At 37.5% G+C, this 21588-nt stretch overlaps 1 protein-coding gene across 1 annotated transcript in view; it reads right to left on the reverse strand.

Annotated features, from left to right (window-relative positions):
* HRH2 (histamine receptor H2) overlaps positions 1 to 16253 on the reverse strand; it is a 96738-nt gene extending 80485 nt beyond the window's left edge. Inside the window, 3 exon segments of the mRNA XM_074212351.1 lie at positions 5628 to 5686; positions 12125 to 12510; positions 16186 to 16253. The gene's annotated coding sequence lies outside the window, so the exon portion shown is untranslated.
* Between the last annotated feature and the right edge of the window lie 5335 nt (positions 16254 to 21588).

Genomic DNA, 21588 nt, shown 5'->3' on the forward strand with positions numbered 1-21588 from the left:
AAAATTATCTCTTATGTGTCTCTTTCCCTCAATCCTAATTCCTCATACCCCAAAGGACTAATCTGTAAATATATTTAACAAAAATATGTATGTACAATGTTAACCTGACTGTTCTCCACTGAAGGGAGGGGGATGGGAAGGAAGGATGGAAGGAAATTTTGTAACTTAAAAATATAGATCTGCATATGGATGCATGTATTTGGAAAAATATAATATCAATAAAAAAGAAAATTTCATTTCTGAAGAAATGAAAATGAATATCATGGAAAGTCACAGGATAGGTATGAATAGAGTATAACATGTTATAGGAAAGAGATGAGGAAAAGGCACTATATATGTATATTCACACACATATCTAGGAAAATAGTTATATAGGTTGATAATTGTTTTCCTGGTCACTTTTTTTCTTCAGTACAACAGGGTAAAAAGATCCAACAGACATCAATGGTCATATAGGATCTAGGTTCTAACTATCCTCACTTGTAGGTCACTAAATCTTAGCTTGTCACTCAACTCATTGGTATAAAACTAATTTTATCTCAAAGACCTATATAGTGATCTAGGGACATGTTTGGATAATTAATTTCTCATCAATAAACTTGAAATCTCTTTCTCATTAGATAATTAACTTGAGACTCAAACTGAGTTCAGTAAGTAATAATTATAAAATAAAATGGAAACTTCTTTTTCCAGTAATAATTACTATTTATAATTAAATAAATGCTAACATCACTTGTGTGGATATATTAATAAGCAAAAGCAACAATAAACATAAAGATATATATAAAAATACACATGTACATATACCAATTCACATATATAACATATATATTCATATGATATGTATGTTGTGGTTCAGTCCTTTCAGTCATTTCTGACTTTTCATGACTCTGTTTGAAAATTTGTTAGTAAAGATAATTAAAATGGTTTGCCATTTTCTTTCAAGTATGAACAATTTGGTTAATGATTCTAGTCATCTAAAAACTGCATAGCTCTTAATTAATCTACCCCAATTTGAATATTTCTGCTCTCATTTCTACAGAAAGAATGTAGGATCATTTTGTATTTGTATTACATTACAAATATTCCTCACCAATTGGCCAGTTTATTGGTAATGGGCCTATCTATACTTAGTTAGATTAGTCCTCAGAAAGTAGGCAGCATGTCAAAAGGGAAATGAATCTTTTATCCCTGGCTTGCCACCAGTCTTATTTTTTTTCCCTCTTCTTTCTCTTATTCCTATTCTTCTATTCCTCATAACCCAGAGTGAGAAGGCCAAATGTGGTTATTTTTTGGAATCCTTACCTTGAATCAGAATCAGAATAGTCTTATAAATACAATTGGTCATCAGGGCTAGATACTCTCCTGGGTAAACTATGAATCAGTGTTATTCAAAGACCATAATGGCCCTTGGAGAATGTTTAAAAGGACCTTGGAAGCACCAGAATGGAAGTGGGAGGATGGGTGACCAGACAGCCTAGGCTATAGCAAGGAAATTGCTGGTTACTTTTCTGTCATGATTTTCTGAACTTGTCTACCATATTTTTTGGACTTAAGTACCTCCTTGTCCCTATGATTCCCTGATTTTATTGTCTACAATTTCCTATTTAAGTGTTCACAATTATATACTCTCTTTCTAATTCTTAGCCACATTTCTTACAATTCTCTGGCTTTCTCTTCTCTAATTCCTTTCCTATAACTTAAGTGATCTTTCTCCCACAATTCTCAGGGCTATTCCTCTGATTCCATAACCTCATTCCTTCACAATCCCTGACTTTGTCATTCTATGAATGTAGATGAGCCTGGAAACTTTTATGTTGGACATCCCTAATTATCCCAGAGGATAGGAGGGAGGGCATGTCATTTTTACTCTCAAAGTCTAGACTCTAGCACATTCACTCTTTTTTTTGAACATGCTTTTTCTATTAGTGCATCCACTATCATCAGAACTTTTCCCTTGATAGGAATGATTGGATGGCTAATAAAGCGGTGCACCCAACCCTTACCCCTTTCCTAATTTCTGGTCTTGCAACTCCATTTACCTGTAGGATGTTACTACCTATATAATGAATTTGATGACTAAGTATAACTCTCACAGCTGATACTCAATTCCCCAAATGAGCCCATCATCATTCTCCCAACACAGATCCCCCAACCTTTTTCCTACTTTTGACTTCACTTAGTCAACATACCTATCACTCTCCCAGTCTTCTGAGTTTGAAGCATCATTGTTGTTGTTGACTATTCTTTGATTTCAAATCAGATGAGATTTATAGGTACCATATAAATGTTTGTTTCTTTCCTTTCCCCTTCCTTTTGTTCCTACATCCATTGTGATGTAGTGGAAAGATCTCTGGATTTGGATTTGTGTTCTAGCTTTGCTACTGGTTGTGGGATACTGGACAAGCAATTATAAAATGAGGGAGTTACAGTCTGGTCTTTTCTATTTCTAAGGTCTATGATTCTGGGACATAATCAGTCATAAAGTCATTGGAAACCTAGCCTTTATAATACATTTGGAATTTCACAGGCTTTCTGGGCCAGAGAGATCCTTAGAAGACAACAAATTGGACCCTTACCTGAGCAGGGATCTCTTCCACATCTAGATAGTCAAACTTTTGACTTGAACTCGTTCTAAGTTGGGGCAGTCCATTTCATAGGACAGTAGCTCATCCCACATCAAGATAGCTTGTGTCATTTGGAGAAAATAAGTGATATAGATCTTTACCTGTAAGTGCCATATCAATTTTACAGGTGAAGAACCTGAAACCCAGGGAGTTAGTGAGCTAGTAAGAATCAGATTCAGTATTTGAATCCAGGTGATTTGAAAATAACCTTATTGATATTTGTGATCTTGGGCTGAGATCTGTTTGCTTCTCCTCATTTTCCTTACTACTAATTTTTCTTTATGGAGGTAAGCAGAAGCAATACGGAATAATGACTAGAGGGTTGAACTTGGAATCAGAAAGACCTGTGTTCTAATCCTACCTCTGACACCTGTGATCTTTGGATAAGTCAATTACCCTGTTAGAGTTTCAGTTTCCGTATGAAAAATGAGCAAGTTGGACTCAATGACCTCTAATCTCCCACCAGTTTAAATCTATCTAAGATCATCTCTCTTATGAAAACCCTTCAGAGACTTGAAAACAAAGATCGTGTGTTTCCTCCTCCCCTACATCTTTTCTTCTCCAGGCTAAGCACCCCCAGTTCCTTCAACCAATTATTCTAAGTTATGAGCTCTAGTTCACTGACTATCCAGATTTTTCTCCTGTGGGGGTGTTTTAGCATATCAATGCCTTTCCCAAAATTTGGCACTCAGAACTGAATGCAATATTGTTATTAAGGTATGATTAGGGAAAAAGATGGTCTGTATAATTGACCATCTCAGGAGACCAGAATCAAGTATTTATTGGAATATATGCCTCACCAAGAATTGGCCAGTGAATTTTTATTTGGAATGATGATTGACAAACATGGTTATTTCTTTGCTACCTAGGAGCAGTTAGTGACTACATCATCTCTAACAGCATCATGAACTATTTAAGCTGATAGTTATGTTTCCATTTGACCATCCAGAACAAAGGAAAGGACTAATGCTGTTTGCAGGAAACTATTTCCTTTAGGCAATGGGTTCTTACCATGGAGTTTACAAATTAAAAAATAAATTTGATTTTTCCTCTATTCCTTCTATATAGTAAGTACTCAGAGAAGGGGAATGTGCCTAGGCTTCATGATGTTATTAGAGGGATCCATGTCACCAAAGAAGTTAAGAATTTCTGAACATCAGTGAGATTATATTAGGGGAGGAGGGAATGGGAAATCCTCATCCCTGACTGTGGGATTGAATAGTGTGGAGGCTTCTGGTTTAGAACTACTGTGTGACCCCAAATTGGGAACCAAAGAAACTATATAGCTAATAAGTCTTGAATACCTACCTATGTATTAGTTCTTTTTTATCTTCATTAAATTACTTAACTCTTGTGGTGAATATGCAGAATATCTATTTTACTTAGCTCAATTCTTCTCCTGATACTATGCAATCTTTGGGGAATCAGTTATTTTCTCTGAACTTGTTTTTTCTTTTATAAAATGGAAATGTCTGCACTATCTACTATATAGGACTGCTGTGGAGTTCAAATGAATGCAGAACACTTTTGTAACTTGAATGCTATGATATCAGTCCTTTATTATTATTATCCCTTATGAACAAATGGTCATTTTGACTGATACAGACTATTATTACTTTTGTTCATAACTCAGAGATTACATTAGTCTTTTTCTTGGACTGTCATGTCACATTGCTGACTCCATTGAGTTTGAATTTCATCAAAATTTCCCATTTTTTCCAGGGACCCTATCATGTGGTCATGTTTCTCTAATTTTTGTAGTTTTTATGTAGTTTTTAATGTAGTTCTAAAATTCAAGTGTTTGCTGTCTTCTCTACATTCTCACTACATTGCCTCCTTAATTCAACCATCCAATCAATGAACATGTATTCCTTGGGCTTCTTCTAAATCATCATCAGGTGTTGTGCTAAATTGTAGGGATGGAAGTTAAATGGAGCATCTGGAGTCAGGAAGACCTGAGTTCAAATCCAACCTCAGACACTTAACACTTAATAGCTGTGTGACCTTAGGCAATTCACTTAACCCTGATTGACTTGTATCTAGGACCATCTTCAGTTGTCCTGATTCATATCTAGCCACCAGACCCAGATGGTTCCAAAGAATAAATTGAGGCTGGTGACTTAGGACAGCAACCCCTCACTCAAATCCAATTCATTTGCTTTTCATGGCATCACCTCCTGATCAAGGTCTTCTTTGAGAATGAAGGACAAGCATCATTGTCAGAGAAATGAAGACCAAAAAAAGATCTTGACTTTAATTAGCTTATATTTTCTCAAGGGAGACAATCTGTATACCTACCAGCATATATATATATATATATATATATGCCTCTAAACACATATATGTATATATACAAACACATATATAATGTATGTATATGTGTATGTGTTTATGTATATATATATATAGGTATATATTAAGCTTTAAAAATGATAATTTTCTATAAAATGATGGTATTATATTTAAAAATTCAAATCCTTAGCTTTCATTACTAATTAAAGTTTTACATGAATGGTTCGGACTACATTGTAGTATTTGGTATTATATAAAGGCCAGGCTGACATCACCTCACACCTGAAATTTTGTAATAATCTCTTAGCTGGTTTTCATTGTGAATGGATTGAGGTTTAGCCTAAGCTCACTGTAGTCAGCATCCCAGTACATCAACTACTACTTGGAACCAGGTGTGGAGCCTTTTCCCTCAGTCTCAGAACTTTCTCTATTGTTATTAGAAATTTCTCTTCTTCCTAATTGCCAGCTGGAGACCGAACCTTTCCCACTCCTGAACCTGCTTGACTTCTTGGGTTCAGAGACCTGCTTTGACTCCTCTGTGGATTCCTTTGCCCTTCTCTTGGTGCTTAGTTCTAGTCACTACATCTCCCTTTCTTCTCCATATTCTCTAGAACAGGTAGAGAGCATATTGTAGGGTTTATTTATAAGGGAAGACTATAAATTGAAGAGAAGGTGCTATGTTGTTTTGGTTAGAGAGAGGTTCCTTACCTGGTTGTTCCCAGAGAAAAGAAAACCTCAGTTCTGGTGTCTATCCTTATCTCTATTCCCTATGTACAAGAAAAGAAAATTTAAAATTCAGAAATAATATTAGAGAAAGCTGTTAGAAGTTTAAACAATAGCAAAACCCAACTAGTCAGCTCTAGATTAGGCATCCCTAAATTTCTTCAAATATGCTAATTTAGCTTGACCCAGTTCTTTATAGGTTTGCCTTTTTCAGTCATGTCCAATTCTTCAGCACTCTATTTGGGGTTTTCTGGTAAAGATACTGAAGAGGTTTGTCATTTCCTTCTCCAGTTCATTTTACAGACGAGGAAACTAAGGTAAACCAGGTTAGGTGACTTGCCCAGAGTCATACAGTTAGTGTCTGAGGTCAGGTCTGAACTCATGAAGGTAACTCTTCCCGACTTCAGATCTGACACTAGACACTGAGTCATCTAGTTCCTGGAACCTCTATAGGTAAGAATCCCTATTCAATAGTATTAGACTCCCTCACAGGTCCAGAATAGAATGCTGTTTTTGCCTCTGTAAACCTTTCATTTTGTATTTGTGTAATTGGTTTTAAAAATTTGAATGTTGTTTTCTCTTCATTCACTTACTTTGGGATTGCATCATAGTATTTAGAACTCTAAAACACTTTTAAAACTATCCAATTCAACCTCTTTACTACACAGATGGAAAGATAGCCCAGAAAGGCAAATCATTTACCTAAGATCAAATAGACAGTAAAAATAGAGCCAAGATCAAGACTAATGTCTTCGGTTTCCTCTATGACAATTTGTCAACTCTAGGTCAGACTTAATTGCCCATTTTATAATTCCGCTCTCCCTTAGACACTTGATTGTAAGTTTAAAAAATTCCATTCCTATTACTATGACATTCTTTCAAATAACTATTTATCTTCTTTCTCTTCTCCCTTTGAGTAAAAGGGTTAAAAAGGCAAAAAAAAAAACCCCAATGATACAGTTAAAGTGGTAGTATAGTATAGAAGAAAGATTCTGGATTTAAAATCATTTAAAGGTTCAAAGCTCATGTCCAGAATCTACAATATGTGTTATCCTTGGGAAATAAGTTAATGCTACTTTCAAAATGGATATGTTAACACTAACACTGTCTGCCTCACTGATTTATTGTGAAGAAAGGACTTGTAAATATTAAAACTTAAGAAAATATAAGCATTTATTATATTCATCCTATCATTTCTAAAACAGAATAAAATATACTTCCAGAGGAAAAAAACTTGCTCTTCCATGGTAAGGCTTTTATAACATGGGATCTTATCATTCTACAAGACATAATCATATTATGAGACACTTTCTCAATATCCCCTGTTCCTGAAGTTCTCCTTCCCTCTGATTGGGGAAGATGGAGGGTAAGACAATGGAGAACTTCTCCTTGACCCTTCACCTTTTAAGGATGGTACCCAGGGAATTCTTATCATTTTCTATTTAGTTAATCTGAAGTTCATGGTCTCCGGAAACTCATCATTCTGAAAGATGAAATCATCTCTCCATATGATCATGTTTCCTTGGATCATTCCCCAGAGCAGCCACAGAACTTTCACATGTCACCAGGTACCCCCACCCCAATTCTATTTTCAGCTTCTTTTTATGTGTTCTCACCTCCTTCCCCTACCATTAGATTGTGAGCTTTTTGAGGTCAGGGGCTGTCTTTTGCATTTCTTTGTATCCCCCATAGATTAAATAAATTTTCAAAGCAATGCCCAAGGTCACACAGCTATATAATTATTAAGTGTCTGAAGTCAGATTTGTTCTCAGGTCCTTCTGACTCCAGGGCCAATGCTTTATTTACTGTACCACCTAACTGCCCCCATACAACATCTCATTTTATAGGTAAGGTAAAGTTAAGTGACTTGCCTAAGACTTAAAGGTAAGTAAGTAACAGATTCAGGTTTCTAAATTCAGGTTTCTTGATTTTAATTTTAGTGCTCAAAGTTTTAGGACTATTCTCACTGCCTCTATTCTGAAGTCCTTGCTGGGAATCTAGGCAACTGGAATGATATTCAGAAGACATTTCCAAGAGAGATGGTAACCTAGTAGTTTGAAAAAGAGCACTAGTTTTTGTAGTCTAAATGTTTGGGGTAGTTATGTCACCTTCAACAGTAATCTTTCTAGGCCTCAATTTCCTCCTCTGTCAAATGAAAGGGTAGAGCTAGAACCTAAGAAGATGAATTTCCTTCCTATTCTAATGTGGCCCATCCCTGATGTCCAAAGTCCATGAAATTCTTCTAAGCAAAAAAGGAATATTCTTATCAGGCCCTGGGGAGAGCATGGGATCAGCTGCTAAACTAACAATGGTGAATTCTGGCTCCTTAAATCCTGTCCCTGGGCATCTTGTGTATGCAGAAGAGTAGAGCACACTGGGACAGGCAGAATATAGAGGCAGTGAAAGTAAGACCCCTCTTTAGAAAGAAACCATGACTATTGATAATATCTCTCTGTAGGAGACTAGAGAACACCAATTGGTAAACCAGATTAATCAGTTGGTAGAGCAGATGACAGAGGGGTCTGACACATTCCCAATCAACACAGTATAACAGAATCGCATCAGATCAGAAATAGAAGAAACGTTAAAGGTCATTTGCTTCAATTCCTTCATTTTACAGATGAAGAAACTGATGCCCCAACAGAAAAAAGGTCACACAGTAAGATATAAACTATGAAAGAAAATGTCACACAGTAAGTTAGATACTAAACCATGTCTCATAGGCTCAGAATATTCAAACCAGAATGGTATTTATGATTATCTTAGTTTCTTGTTTCATAACTGAGAAACTGAGGTTCAGAGAGAATGCTTTATATAAATGTCAATTTAATATTCCTAAAGCATAGAATTGACTATGTCAATGACCTGATCAAAATGTAGCTTCCTACTACTTCTAGGATAAAACATTGACTCCACTGTTTCTAGGCCAAGTCCTTTATCATCTGGATGTACCTTAGCTTTCCAGGTTTTTTCATATTATTCCAATTTAATGTACCATGAGTTTCAGCTAGGCTGATCTACTCCTTGTTTTCCTTTATATGAGATATTTACTTTCGCATCTCAGTACTTTTCCCAGACTGACACTCATGCCTGTCCTGTCCTCCCTGTTTACCTCTACTTTGTAAGGTGAACACATTCATCTAGGCTCAGTTCAATGATACCTTCTCCATAATCCTAGGGCAGCTAAGTGACCTGAAGTCAGGAGGATCTGAATTTAAATCCAACTTAAGATAATTACTCATTAGCTATGTGAACCTGGTCAAGTCACTTCATCCTGTTTACCTCAGTTTTCTCATCTGTAAAATGAGCTGGAGAAGAAAATGGCAAACTACTCCAGTATCTTTGTCAAAAAAGTTCAAATAGGTTCACGGAGTCAAAAGCAACTGAAATAATGGTGCAACAACATAAACTCTATCCCTCCCAGGTCCCAATGTCATTCTTCCTCAATTTGCTTTGAATTTTCCTTCATATGTATTTTGTAATTCAAATGCATTAAATGTTTATGTATTTTCATGTAGACTTTATATTTTTCTTTTCTCTCTCTCTCTCTATATATATATTATATATACATATATACATATATATTTCTCCCACTAGAATGTAAACTGTTTCCTAAGTACCTATTATTGACTGGTGCTTAGTAGATGCTGAAAGAATGAATGAAAGAAGAAAAGGAAGAAAGAACACTATACTGCCAGTTAGAAAATCTGGGTCCTAGTTTGAACTCTAACACTAAGGAGATATTTGAAAAAAAAAAAAACCTTTCTTTTTTTCTGCACCTCAGTTTCTTCTTCTGTAAAATGAAGAAATTGGTCCTGATGATCGCTAAGATTCTTTCTCGTGCTTTTGAAGCCCCCTTTGGCTATTTCCCTCTAGATGCTAGGTTCTCAGGTCTTCTTGCTTTGACCTTGTATGCTTGGAGGTCCCACCCTTAGATACTGTGTTCTGTGTTCTGAGCTCCCTTCCAGCTCTAACCGCAGGGTTGACTTTCAAGTCCTGTTTCCTTCCTGCTCAGGCTATCACACTTCTGCTAGACCAGCTGTGCAAGCTGTTTCGAAGGGCAGCACAGCCACAGGAGTTAAAACCACAGCTTGTCTGACCTTTGGGCTTTTGTAAGATGTTCTAACAATCAAAACTTTTGGTTGCAAAAGATTAAGAAAAACAGCACAGTCCAACTCACAGGACCTTGTATTCTAACCTGGTTCCTGCCAAGGAGAGATGTCTCCTCCCCTGTCCTTTCTGAATGACTCTGAGCTGCCAGTTTCAGTAGGTTGTGTGTCGATGTTCAAACTCAATTCCCAATCTCATGCCTGTGTTTTCCGGCACATTTGAGCTATTCAAACTTCACAGTCTTTCTGCCCCTGTGCTCACCAAGGAAAGGTGCTAGGCGCCTCCTAATCAACTGTCTGGGTACAACTCTGGGGAGAGAAGTACAGTAAAGAGTCTTTGATGAAGGTGAAGGATTCCAGAGCCTGGCTATGGCTCAGAATGAAACCTACTCCCGCCCCACTTTCCCTTAACTGACTTTCTTTTTTTAAACTGGTTTTCCTTCTCTGCCCTTTTACCTTCCCTGGGAACCTGTAGTCACCCAGTCTCTGCTAACTGACCTTTCCCATGGCCTCCTTTCCTTTGAGGCCCCACCCCATATAGGGTTGTTCTGAGGGAATTTATGCTCATGTGTTCAAGCCAAGAGATCTGGGTGAGCAAAATTTGGATGATCCAGGAGGGGTGGGCTTCGAGTTTGGCAGGGATGGAAGAAGTGAATGCCTCCCTTTAATTTTTAAAGTCCTTTGCATTTGTATGCATAAAGAAACTACATATCCTGTCATCCTCATCTCCTGGCAATCTTAGACTCTGCTCCTGGATTGTGCAGCTCTGATAGATGAGCATTTGCTTTACTTTGCCTGGAACCAGGCTTCTTCAACACTTTCAGACATCTTTATACCATGCCCCCCCCCCAGTTGTCCCCCTGATTTCAACTCTTCTTTCTGTTGCTTTCTTGAATTAAAATGTAAACTCTTAGATGGCAGGGAAGGATCTGTATCCCTAGGGCTTAATATAAATGCTTATGTAATGCTTAATAACTATTTTAAAATTCTCTCTCCCTCTGTGTTTTTGCCTCTTTATCCATCCATCCATCCATCCATCCATCCATCCATCCATCCATCCATCCATTTCTCCAGTCTCATTCTACATTATTCCTCTTTATGCAGAATAGCCAAATTGGACTCTGTACTATTTTTCACATGATATTCTATCTTCTATTTCCTGCATTTGTATAGGTTGTCTGCCATTTCTAGAAAGTATGCTCTCTTCATTTTCCCCTTACAGAATCTATCACTTCCTTTGTCTGTGTTTTTATATACTTCTGTATCTATACTTTGTCTCCCCAAAGTAAGCTCCTTGAAAGCAAGAATTTTTCATGTTTTTCTTCTTATTCCTAGTGCCTAGCAAAGTGACTAATAAAGAGGAAGTGTTTAATAACTATTTTTTGATTGATTGATTGAATAGAGACTATAGGCTTATTTTAGAAGGACCTAGAACTGGACCAGAGGCTAACAGTAAGACAACATGGGTCCACAGGAGCTGGAGTTCCTTGTCCTCTCCCTGGCTACTGAGAACTCTCTGCTATGACCCATGCAGCAGACCATCTTTTGTCCTCAAAGGAGGGGTTAGAAACCTTTTATCATGTTCTTTGGTTCATTATATCCTAACTCATCTTCTGGGAATAAATGACTTAAAACCTTGGTTTGGCTTATATCTGAGGCCCTTCAAGAAGATAGAAAAATGTTCTCAGTAGACAATAACAATCAGATATGAGGGGTGGCTAGGTGGCATAGTGGATAAAGCACTGGCCCTAGAGTCAGGAATACCTGGGTTCAAATCCGGTCTCAGACACTTAATAATCACCTAGCTGTGTGGCCTTGGGCAAGCCACTTAACCCCATTTGCCTTGCAAAAAAACCCTTAAAAATTCTTAATATTAATATTAAGAATCAGATATGGCCATTTATTTGTTTTAAAAGACATAGGAGTGCTTAGCATATTCTAACCTCAGGAATTTATTGACAGAAAACTTAATAAGCATAACTTTAATGACATAACATAACATAAAAAGTTGTTACTTTTTTAGGCAGTTGATATTCGAAACATCTAATACTGAAATTTGTGGGACTACTGAATAGGCATTTTCTTATTTATATCAACTTTGCATGGTCCAAATAATTCCCTCTTAGTTCCTATCTTCCAGAAAGCTGCAAGAGACCAAGGATTGCAGTCTTCTTTTCATTGGTGGCAACCTCTTTAATGCAAAAACGATACCTGTCACCAATCACCCAATAGACCCAGAATCTCTAGACCTTTGAATTTACAAAATCTTTTCCAAGTATGAATAATTCTGTCACAAGATCACTGTCTAGTCACTTCTGATCAGTGAAGGAACATAAAACAGAAAAACAGGCAGAGTCCCAGGCTCAACTTTACCTTGTTGAACCCTTTTGCTCTTGGTGACATGCAGAAGGAGTCAATATACTTCTGTGGATAGGGAAAATGTGCAGCTCTTTACCCATCCCCTCTTCAGAATCCAATTTACGAGAACTATTCATTAAAATTAGATTTAAAGGGAGAGAAAAAGCAGAGTCACTTCCTCTTAAAGGCTTACTGAGTTATCTTCTCTTTTTTAGTGACAATAAGGGAATTACTTCATTACTTCCAAAGTGCTTGGGTTCCTTCAGGGATGAGTCATAGATAGCTGACCAAAAGCAGCCTGGACCTTTGTCATTCCCAAAATGCCCAAGTGTTTTTAGTAAGCACTTGTGGTTGGATGGAGGCAGTCAGAGAAATTCTGTCCATGCTTTGCCAAATTAGACCTATGGATATGAAGTTAGGAAAGAAATTAGAAGTCAGCTGGTCTACTGCACTTCATTTTATACAAAAGAAAATTAATACACAAAATGATGAAATGATTTCTTCAAGTTTATAAGTGTAGTAATGGAGATAATCTTATTCAGCTTCTTTCTTTTTCAGATGGAGAAACTAAGCCTCAGAGTGGGGGAAGAATTTATCCATGGTGGCACAAAGCATAACGGGTAAAATTGGTGGAACTTCAGCTTTTTAACTTTTGGGCCAGTGTCTTTTTTTCACTTAGTTATTCCTTTAAGGATCACTAAACTGGAAACAAAAGTGATCTGGTAAATGGATGACAATATGATCCACTGGTTTCCTGCCAGAAGTAGTAGTAGTTATAATTAAACAGGGCTTGTAGAAGGCAAGGCAGAGCCAGGATTGCAGGCAGGAACCTCATACTAAGGGCCAAGTTTTAATGTACTGGAGCATCGATTCTTAGGAAGGAAACTTCTTTGGCCTAATGAAGCCCCATCTATGTGGATTGTTGCCTTCTGAGCCCTGGTGGTCAAGAAAGTTTCTTTACTGGAGGAATGAGGAAAACACTGGAAGCTGACCTCAACCCTCATGCATTCTTGCTAGTGGTTTCACTTGTATTGTTTAATCAATCTCAAGTGTCACTTATATCTGAACCCTTCTTCTGCTGGCTCATTTCTGCTGGTTCAGGGCAGATGGACAGGCTTTGGGATAGTAGGGATAGCAGAAGGATAACTCATGTACTGCATTGGTATCCTTGAAATTTTTCTAGAAGTAGAAGACCTATAGCATGATTCATATATAACAGGGGATCTTGTTTACAGGGTATTTAAAAAAAGTCACAGGCAAGACTTACATAGGATTGATTAAAAATTGGAGGTACCCAACATATAATAGCTCCCTCTTTAATTTGTTAATGTGGTGCCAAGATTAGACATTTCTACTTTGCCAAAGGAATGTAAGTGCTGTTGACATATCTTTAATTTTGGTATTCTCCCCAAGAATTCTGATTGTTCCATTCTGTTTAATGGTCTGCCTGGCCTTCCCCACATAGGCACAAATACTCCTTTTCCTTTTCCAAGGCAAGTCTGGCACTGACCTTTCCTTCAATCCCCCCATCTCTGAAAATTGAATCCTTACACTCTCTAGCTTTGTGACTTGGTCATTTGACTTCTCTGAAATGAATTCTTCATCTGTAAAATATAGTAATAATATTTGTACTCCTTATTTCACAACATTGTCTTGACTCCTACCTAATCATTCCATCTTCATCACAGTGATTATGAATCTTCAACTGTCATTATTCAAGTCCCATTCTTCTACATCCTATCTCTTACTGCTTTCTGCATTATAAATGCATGATTACTGTCCCATTCTAAGGGTACCTACCACTTCCATTGTGTTATTTGGAGTGCCTGCTCCTTGGATTACAAACTTGCTTTTTCCTTAAATCTTTTCCTTTTATTGAGACCTGGCTTCCTCCTGATGTCATAACCTCTCTAGTTGCCCTTTTCAGCACTGGTTGCACTTTAACTCATTCCCTGATAAAAATAGTCTGATAAAAGTGAGGAAGATAGAATGTTTCTTGCTCCTCATTGACATTTCTAGGTTTTGCTTCTACACCATAACTCATTATCCTCTTCTTCTTACCATCCCACGAATATTCTGGTGTTTTTTTTTTTTTTTTACCATCTTCTAGAATATACTTCTTTCCTTAATGAGTTCTGCATCCTGCTCACAATCTTACTCTCTTCCCCAGCTTCTGTGTTCCTACTAGGGAACTTTAATCAACAATATGTTATCATAAAGACCCTTACCTCCCAGTTCTTCAATTTATTCATTTTCCATGATCTACTACCTTACTTGACCTCAGTCACAAACATAATTATTTTACTTCCATATACACACATTTTTAAATTCCTTTATCTGATCACAATCTGTTGTCATTCTACTTTTCCTTCTGTGACACAACCCCAACTGTTCTTTATCTTTACCATGACTTCTAATCTTGGGTCCCTCAATTCTTTCCCAGTCTGTCAACTCTGCACAGACTACACACTTCTCTCTTCCCTATCTTTACCTCTTGGTGGACCAATTTGACCCTACACTGTCCTTTCCCTTTACACATTATATTACTGATCTTGCACTGCCAAGCCTTAGCCTTGGATCACTCCCACCATCTTCTGTCTTTGCTCCTACACACGTACTGCAGGAGGAAGCTAAAGAAAATCTGAAACTGTGTTGACTGGGCTCACTACAAATTTATATCACATAATCTCAATAGGGCCATCACTGTGGCAAGGCAATAATTTATACTTCTATAATTAACTCATTATTCCACCCCCCCATAGAAGCTTTTCAAACTTTTATGCCTCCTCAAACCTCCCATAGCTCCTCCTTCTCTGCTCTCTCTGCAGAGAACCTTGCCTCAAATTTCATGGTAAATATTGAAGCATTTTCCAAGCATTCCCTCATCTCACATCATTCAGATACTTTCTCTCTCTATCTCTTCCTTTACCTGTGTCTTACATGAAGAAGTGACTCTTTTCATTGTCAGGGGAATCTCCTCTACTTGCTCAAGTAATTCTGTTCCATTTGATCTTCTCCAGTATTCCACCTCTTCCCCCTCATCATCCCCATTTCCTCACTTCAGTTTCTCCCTACTAATTGATAACCAACCATCTAAAAACATGTCCATGTCTCCTTATCCTCAAAAAACATCTTTGCTTGATCCAGCTGTGCTTGTCAGTTATGTCCCATACTTCTCCTTTTTTGTGCCTAAACTACTTGAGAAGGCCATTTACAATGAGTTCCTCTAGTTCTTTTTCTCTTAGCCTCTACAGTCTGACTTCTGTCCAACCAAAAGTGCTCTCTTCAAAGTGACCAATGATCTTTTAATTATGAAATCTAATCAACTTTTCCAGTCCTCATTCTTCTTGACCTCTCTGTAGTATTGAACACTGTTGATCACCCTCTTCTCCTAGATACTCTTTTCTCTTTAGACTTTTGCGACATGGTTCTATTCTGGTTCTGCTCCTACCTGTCTGACTGCTCTTCAGTTTTTTTTGGTTAGGTCTTCATCCAAGTCACACCTACTTACAGTAAGTATCCCCTTGGGCTCTCTCTTGGATCTTCTTTTTTCCCTCTATGTTATTTTACTTGATGATCTCATGAAGTTTCATGGCTTCAATCAGTATCTTCATGAAACTGATTCTCAGATCTATATTTGTTTAGCTCCATTTGTTTATTTGTACTTTCTCTTCACCTCTGGATTTGCATTTCTTTTTCTTTTTTGCAAGGCAAATGGGGTTAAGTGGCTTGCCCAAGGCCACACAACTAAGTAATTATTAGTGTTTGAGACCAGATTTGAACCCAGGGACTCTTGACTCCAGGGCTGGTGCTTTATCCACTGAGCCACCTAGCCGCCCCTGGATTTGCATTTCTGACAGCCTATTGGACATCCTGAATTTGATGTCCCATAGTTGTCCTAAACTCAAGAAAAACTCATATTTTTCTCTAAACCCTCCACCTTGAAACTTTCTTATTACTATGAAGAGTACCACTATCCTCCCAGGCAACAGTCTTGATATCTAAGTTCTATCCTCAATAAGTTACTCTCTGTAACTCCCCCTTATCCAATCTGTTGCCAAGTCTGTTGATCTTACCTTATAAAAGCTCTTTCTTTCTCTTTTCTTACACTGCTACCACCCTGATACAGGCTCTTGTCTCTTCCTGTTTGTAGTATTACAATGGCCTACTGGCTGGTCTCCCTGCTTCAAATCTCTTCTTGAGGTAGAATAACCAATCAAAAGGTTATTGCAAACCTGTCACAGTAATCTTCCTAAAACACAGGTCTGACCACATCATATCCTATGCAATAAACTCTAGTGGTTCCTTATCAACTCCAGAATAAAATCTAAATTCCTATTTAGTGTTGAAAACCCTTCACAATTTGGTCCCTTCCTACCATTCTAGACTTATATTCCCTATACTCTGAGATCCAATGACACTGGCCTCATTGCTCTTCCTAATACAAGATACTTCGTCTCCTGTCTCTGATTATTTTCACTGACACTCCCTGTATCTGGAATGCTCCTTTTCCTCATCTGCCTCCTGACTGCCCTGGTTTCCTTCAAGTCCCAGCTAAATTCTTATCTTTTTCATGCAGCCTTTGCTGATTCTCTTTAATGTGCTTTCCTTTTGTTGGTTGTCTATAATTTATACTGTAGATATCTTGTTTATATATTGTTGTCTATATGCTGTTTTTCCTAACCAGAATGTAATCTCCTTGAGAGCAGGGACTATCTTTTGACTTTTTTTTTTGATTCCTAGCAATTAGCACAGTGTTTCACACACACACACACACACACACACACACACACACACACACACATATAGGCACTTAGTATAATGCTTATTTATCAAATGACTAAGGACATAGCATCCTTAGGATGTTCAGAAGTAGTCACCAGGTCAGCTTCATAGGGGATGACAGCTGTAGGGGCTGTACTAGAAGCAGGACTGGTGCTCTTGGGAGCACTTCCAGTCTCTGGGCTTTTGGGCTAACCTGCCCTTTTTTGTGGCAGTTGGTTGTTTGGTAGTGGTGCTGGTGAAGTTGGCCCCTTCTCCATAGGGGTTGTACTCCTCAGCAATGGTGGTGAGGACCCAATTAGAAGAGTTCTTGGGTTCAGGGTTTGGGGCAGTCTCTAATGGTGACTAGAGTGAAGCCCTAGGTCAAGGTAGTGATGATGCTTTAGTTTACCTAAGATTGCTGTGTTCTTAAAACACAAAATAAGAGGGAAAAAAGAGTGCAACAACCTATCAAATATATATATATATATATATATATATATATATATATATAAAATCTTATATACAGTGTTCTTCAGCAAATAAGTTCATCCATTGTAAATTCAAAACATTGTTTCGATTGTTTTGTTTTTGTTTTTATATCCATTTACATAGTTGTAGTCATTGTATAGTTTTTTTTCCTGGTTCCATTAAATTTATTTTATATTAGTTTATATAAATCTTCTCATGTTTTCCTGAATTTTCTCTCTTCAGCTAAAATTCGGATTGGGAATCCAGAGAAGAAAAGATTACTTCTGACTGGAATTGGGGAGGAATAGAGAGAAAATCAGAAAAGACTACATAGAGAAGCTTGCATATTAGTTGAACATTGAAGGAATTCAACAACAATGCCAAATGATATTAATATCTCAATTATTATTATATGTATATTGCATATAATTATATATGATATAATACATATTATACAACATATTACATATAAATTAAAGTGTTTTTAATTTTATAAAGAACTTTTTTCATAATTAGTATACATATTATTGAGAAAAATGATATTTCTCTCATATTAATAAACAATTATTGAATTAGGATCAGGATTTTTTCAGTTTGTTCAGTCTCTTTGAAGGACATTATTGAAGAATGAGATTGCCCAAATTCCTGGGGTACATGCTTTTTTTTTTTTTATCATTGATGAAAGACCTCACCCAACTAGAAAACCTTATAAAGAATTTAATCTAAGGTAAATTCTGACCCATTTTGTTCTACTCAACCAAGACTGAATTTTTGTCTAGATTGCCCTAGGTTGATGGGGGTAGTTTGGATAAAAGATAAGGCTCTTTGTCCAAGACTGATTGATCATAGTCAGGTCTCCTAACCCCTCATTAAAATAGGTTTACCTCTCATTATAATATTTATTCTTCTCATTAATTGTTAACTTATCAAAGTTGATTGCCACCCTCAGGAACATTCACTCCTCCAAGGACATATACGTGTTGAATGGATCTTTGGCATTAATAGTTTCATTGACCCCTTTAATCAATTATCCACTAGTAATAATTAATAAAATGAATAATTGCTCAGAAATTATGTATCTTGAATTTATCATGTTACAGAGATTATGATTCAGAGAGGGAAGTGACTTGTTTATAGTTGCACAACTGGTATTTGTTGGAACTAAAATTCAAACTCGGGGCTCCTGATTCCAAGTCAGGTACCTTTTCCACTACAGGAAGCATTTGATGTGTACTGATAGACCAACAGTTGTGAGGGAAGGGACAAAAGGGCATAAGAGGGCATTTTAGGTATAGGAATGTATCTGTAAAATCATAGAAATCATAAGTATTACCTAAACACAATAAAACTTCCTGGATGCACCCTCATAGCAAACCTTAGCATCTATTGGACTACATTATCAAAAGGAGAAGAGATAGACAGTATGTGAGAGTGTCAAAGGCAATGTGTGGTGCAGGGTGCTGGACTGATCACAGACTCATCTTCTCTATGCTAAATATTCATATTCAACCGAAGTGGTGGCCCCAAGGCAAAATGAATGCTAGAAGAATGAATGTCAAGAGATTAGAGTGTCTCTTTGAGCAGATCAGTTTGTTGTTAGCTTGGAAGGAAAGTTGAGCCAATATACAGTTGGCAAGAGTGGAGAAGAAAAGGAGTGGGATGCTTTCAGAGATCTTGTGTGCAGCAGTGCATTTGCTCATCTGGACCAGAACACTTACAAATTCCAAGACTGGTTTGATGAAAATGATGGGGAAATACAGAAGCTGCTAAATGGAAAATGGGTAAACCCATAGGATTTACCAGCAGGATAGTTCATCTGTTTCTATGTTTAATTCCATTAAAAGTAATGTCAAGTGAAACTTGGAGAGATGCAGGACTTTTGGTTCAGTAAGAAGACAGATAAAATTCAATTTTATGCAGAGAGTAACAAACCAAAATGCTATTATGATGCCCTGAAAGCTATTTATGGGCCAAAGACATCTGGTGCATCTCAACTACTCAGTACTAATAGATCCACATTGATTAATGATAGGGACTTGATCCTACAGAGATGGGCTGAACACTTCCGTAGTGTTCTTAACAGACCATTGTCAATCAATGCAGAAGTTATTGATCATTTACCTCAAGTTGAAGTCAATCAATCCCTAGCGGAAATTACAACTGAAGATGAGGTTTTGAATGCCATCAGGCTCTTTTCAAGTGGCAAAGCAATGGATGCTGATTCTATTCCAGCTGAGATCTGCAAGGTGGGAGAGTACCTATTACTCATCCAAAAACTGACTGAAATTTTCCAGATAATATGGCATGAAGAGGTTATCCCCTTAAAATGTTAAGGATGTCTCCATTGTCTATCTGTATAAAGATAAAGGGAATAGATTGTCTTGTGACAATCACAGGGGTATTTCTCTTTTAGTCATTGTTGGTAAGAGTCTTTCCAGAGTCCTTTTCAATAGGCTGATCCTTCACCTAGAAATTGCTTACCTTCTTGAGAATCAGTATGGCTTTAGACAGGATAGAGGAATAGTCAATATGCTGTTTGCTGCCTGACAACTCCAGGAAAAATGCCAGGATCAGAACAGAGTTCTGTATTCAGCATTTGTAGGTCTGACCAAGGTCTTTGATATTGTCAGTCATGAGGTAGAAAATTATGTCAAAATGTGGTTGCCCATTGAAGTTCATCAATTTCATGATGGCATGAATGCTGGGGTTCTGGAAACATCAAGATATCCCAGTTACCAATGGAGTAAAACAAGGATTGCCCTTGCTCCCATACTTTTTAGTGTGATGTTTTCAGCCATATTATCAAACACCTTCACTGAGGATGAACATGGTTTCAAGGTCAGCTACCACACTGATGAAAATTCTTTATCTTGAAAAAGCTACAGGCCAAACCAGAGTGGAAGGAGTATTGGTGTATGATCTTCTGTTTGCAAATGATTGTGTACTCAATGCAGCCTCTGAGACTGAGATGCAACAAAATATGGATTGATTCTCTGTTGCTTGTGCTAATTTTGGTTTAACAATTAACAACAAGAAAACACAGGTGCTCCATCAGCCAGCACCACACCATGCATAAGTAGAACCATTGATTATAGCAAATGGAGAAGTTTTGAGTACTGTGGACAAGTTCACTTACCCTGGCAGTGTCCTTCCAAGGAGGTATACCTTGAAATTGAGGTTGACACTTGCTTTGTTAGAGCTAGCTCAGTATTTGGGAGACTCTCAAACAAAGTATTGGAGAGAAGGGGTTTTAGATTGACTATCAAACTGAAGGTCTACAGAGCTGTTGTTTTGAGCTCATTGCTATATGCCTGTGAAACCAGCGCCATGTCAGGAAACTGAATCACTTCCATTTAAATTGTCTCAGGAAGATTCAGAAGATCACCTGGCAGGAGAAGATACAAGGAAGTGAGGTCCTTTCTAGGGCTAAACTGCCTAGCATTCCAACATTACTACAGAGTGCAACTATGATAGGCAGGATATGATGTTAGAATGCCAGATGTACCCTTGCCCCAAAAATTATTTTATGAGAACTCACACAGGACAAGCATGTCACAAAGGGGTCAGAAGAAATGATGCTGAAACATCCTGAAGGTCTCATTGAAGAACTTCAGAATTGACTGTACACCTTGTGAGACACTGGCATAGGATTGCCCAGTATGGTCTGCTCTCATCAGTGAGGGTGCTGCACTCTATGAGGAAGGCAGAACTGAAGCAGCTTAAAGGAAATATCACATACCTAAATTTGGAGTACCCACCCCAGGTGTTCACATGGACTGTTTTTGCCCAACTTGTAGTTAGCTTGTGTTGGTCTGATCAGTCACAGTCAGACACACTGTAATGTGTCTCAAACATAGTGATGTCATTTTGATCTTTTTTGATAATGAAGGACAAGAACCATAGCGGGGAGAGTTTGTGTGGAGCATAGAATATATAGAGAGGAGAAGAAGGACATATCCAGGATAGGTGACACCAGATTGTCGATGACTTTGAATGTTAGACAAAAGAATCTGGAATTAGAGTTGGGAAGGCAGGAAGTGAGGAAGAGGCTTGTTCATATGCCATTCATGCCGTCTACACAACTAGCTTATCTAGTTCCACTAAATTATTCAACCCTTTCCACTCCCCCAAAGAAACTCTCTCATTGGGCAATATATTTCTGTTGTGACTTCTATCTTTACCTAGTCATTTATTTATTTCACATTCAACAATTAGATATTGCAATGAGTACTGAATGTGCGAAGATT

The sequence above is a fragment of the Macrotis lagotis genome, chromosome 1 (genome assembly GCF_037893015.1).
Source record: "Macrotis lagotis isolate mMagLag1 chromosome 1, bilby.v1.9.chrom.fasta, whole genome shotgun sequence".
Taxonomy (NCBI): Eukaryota; Metazoa; Chordata; class Mammalia; order Peramelemorphia; family Peramelidae; genus Macrotis; species Macrotis lagotis.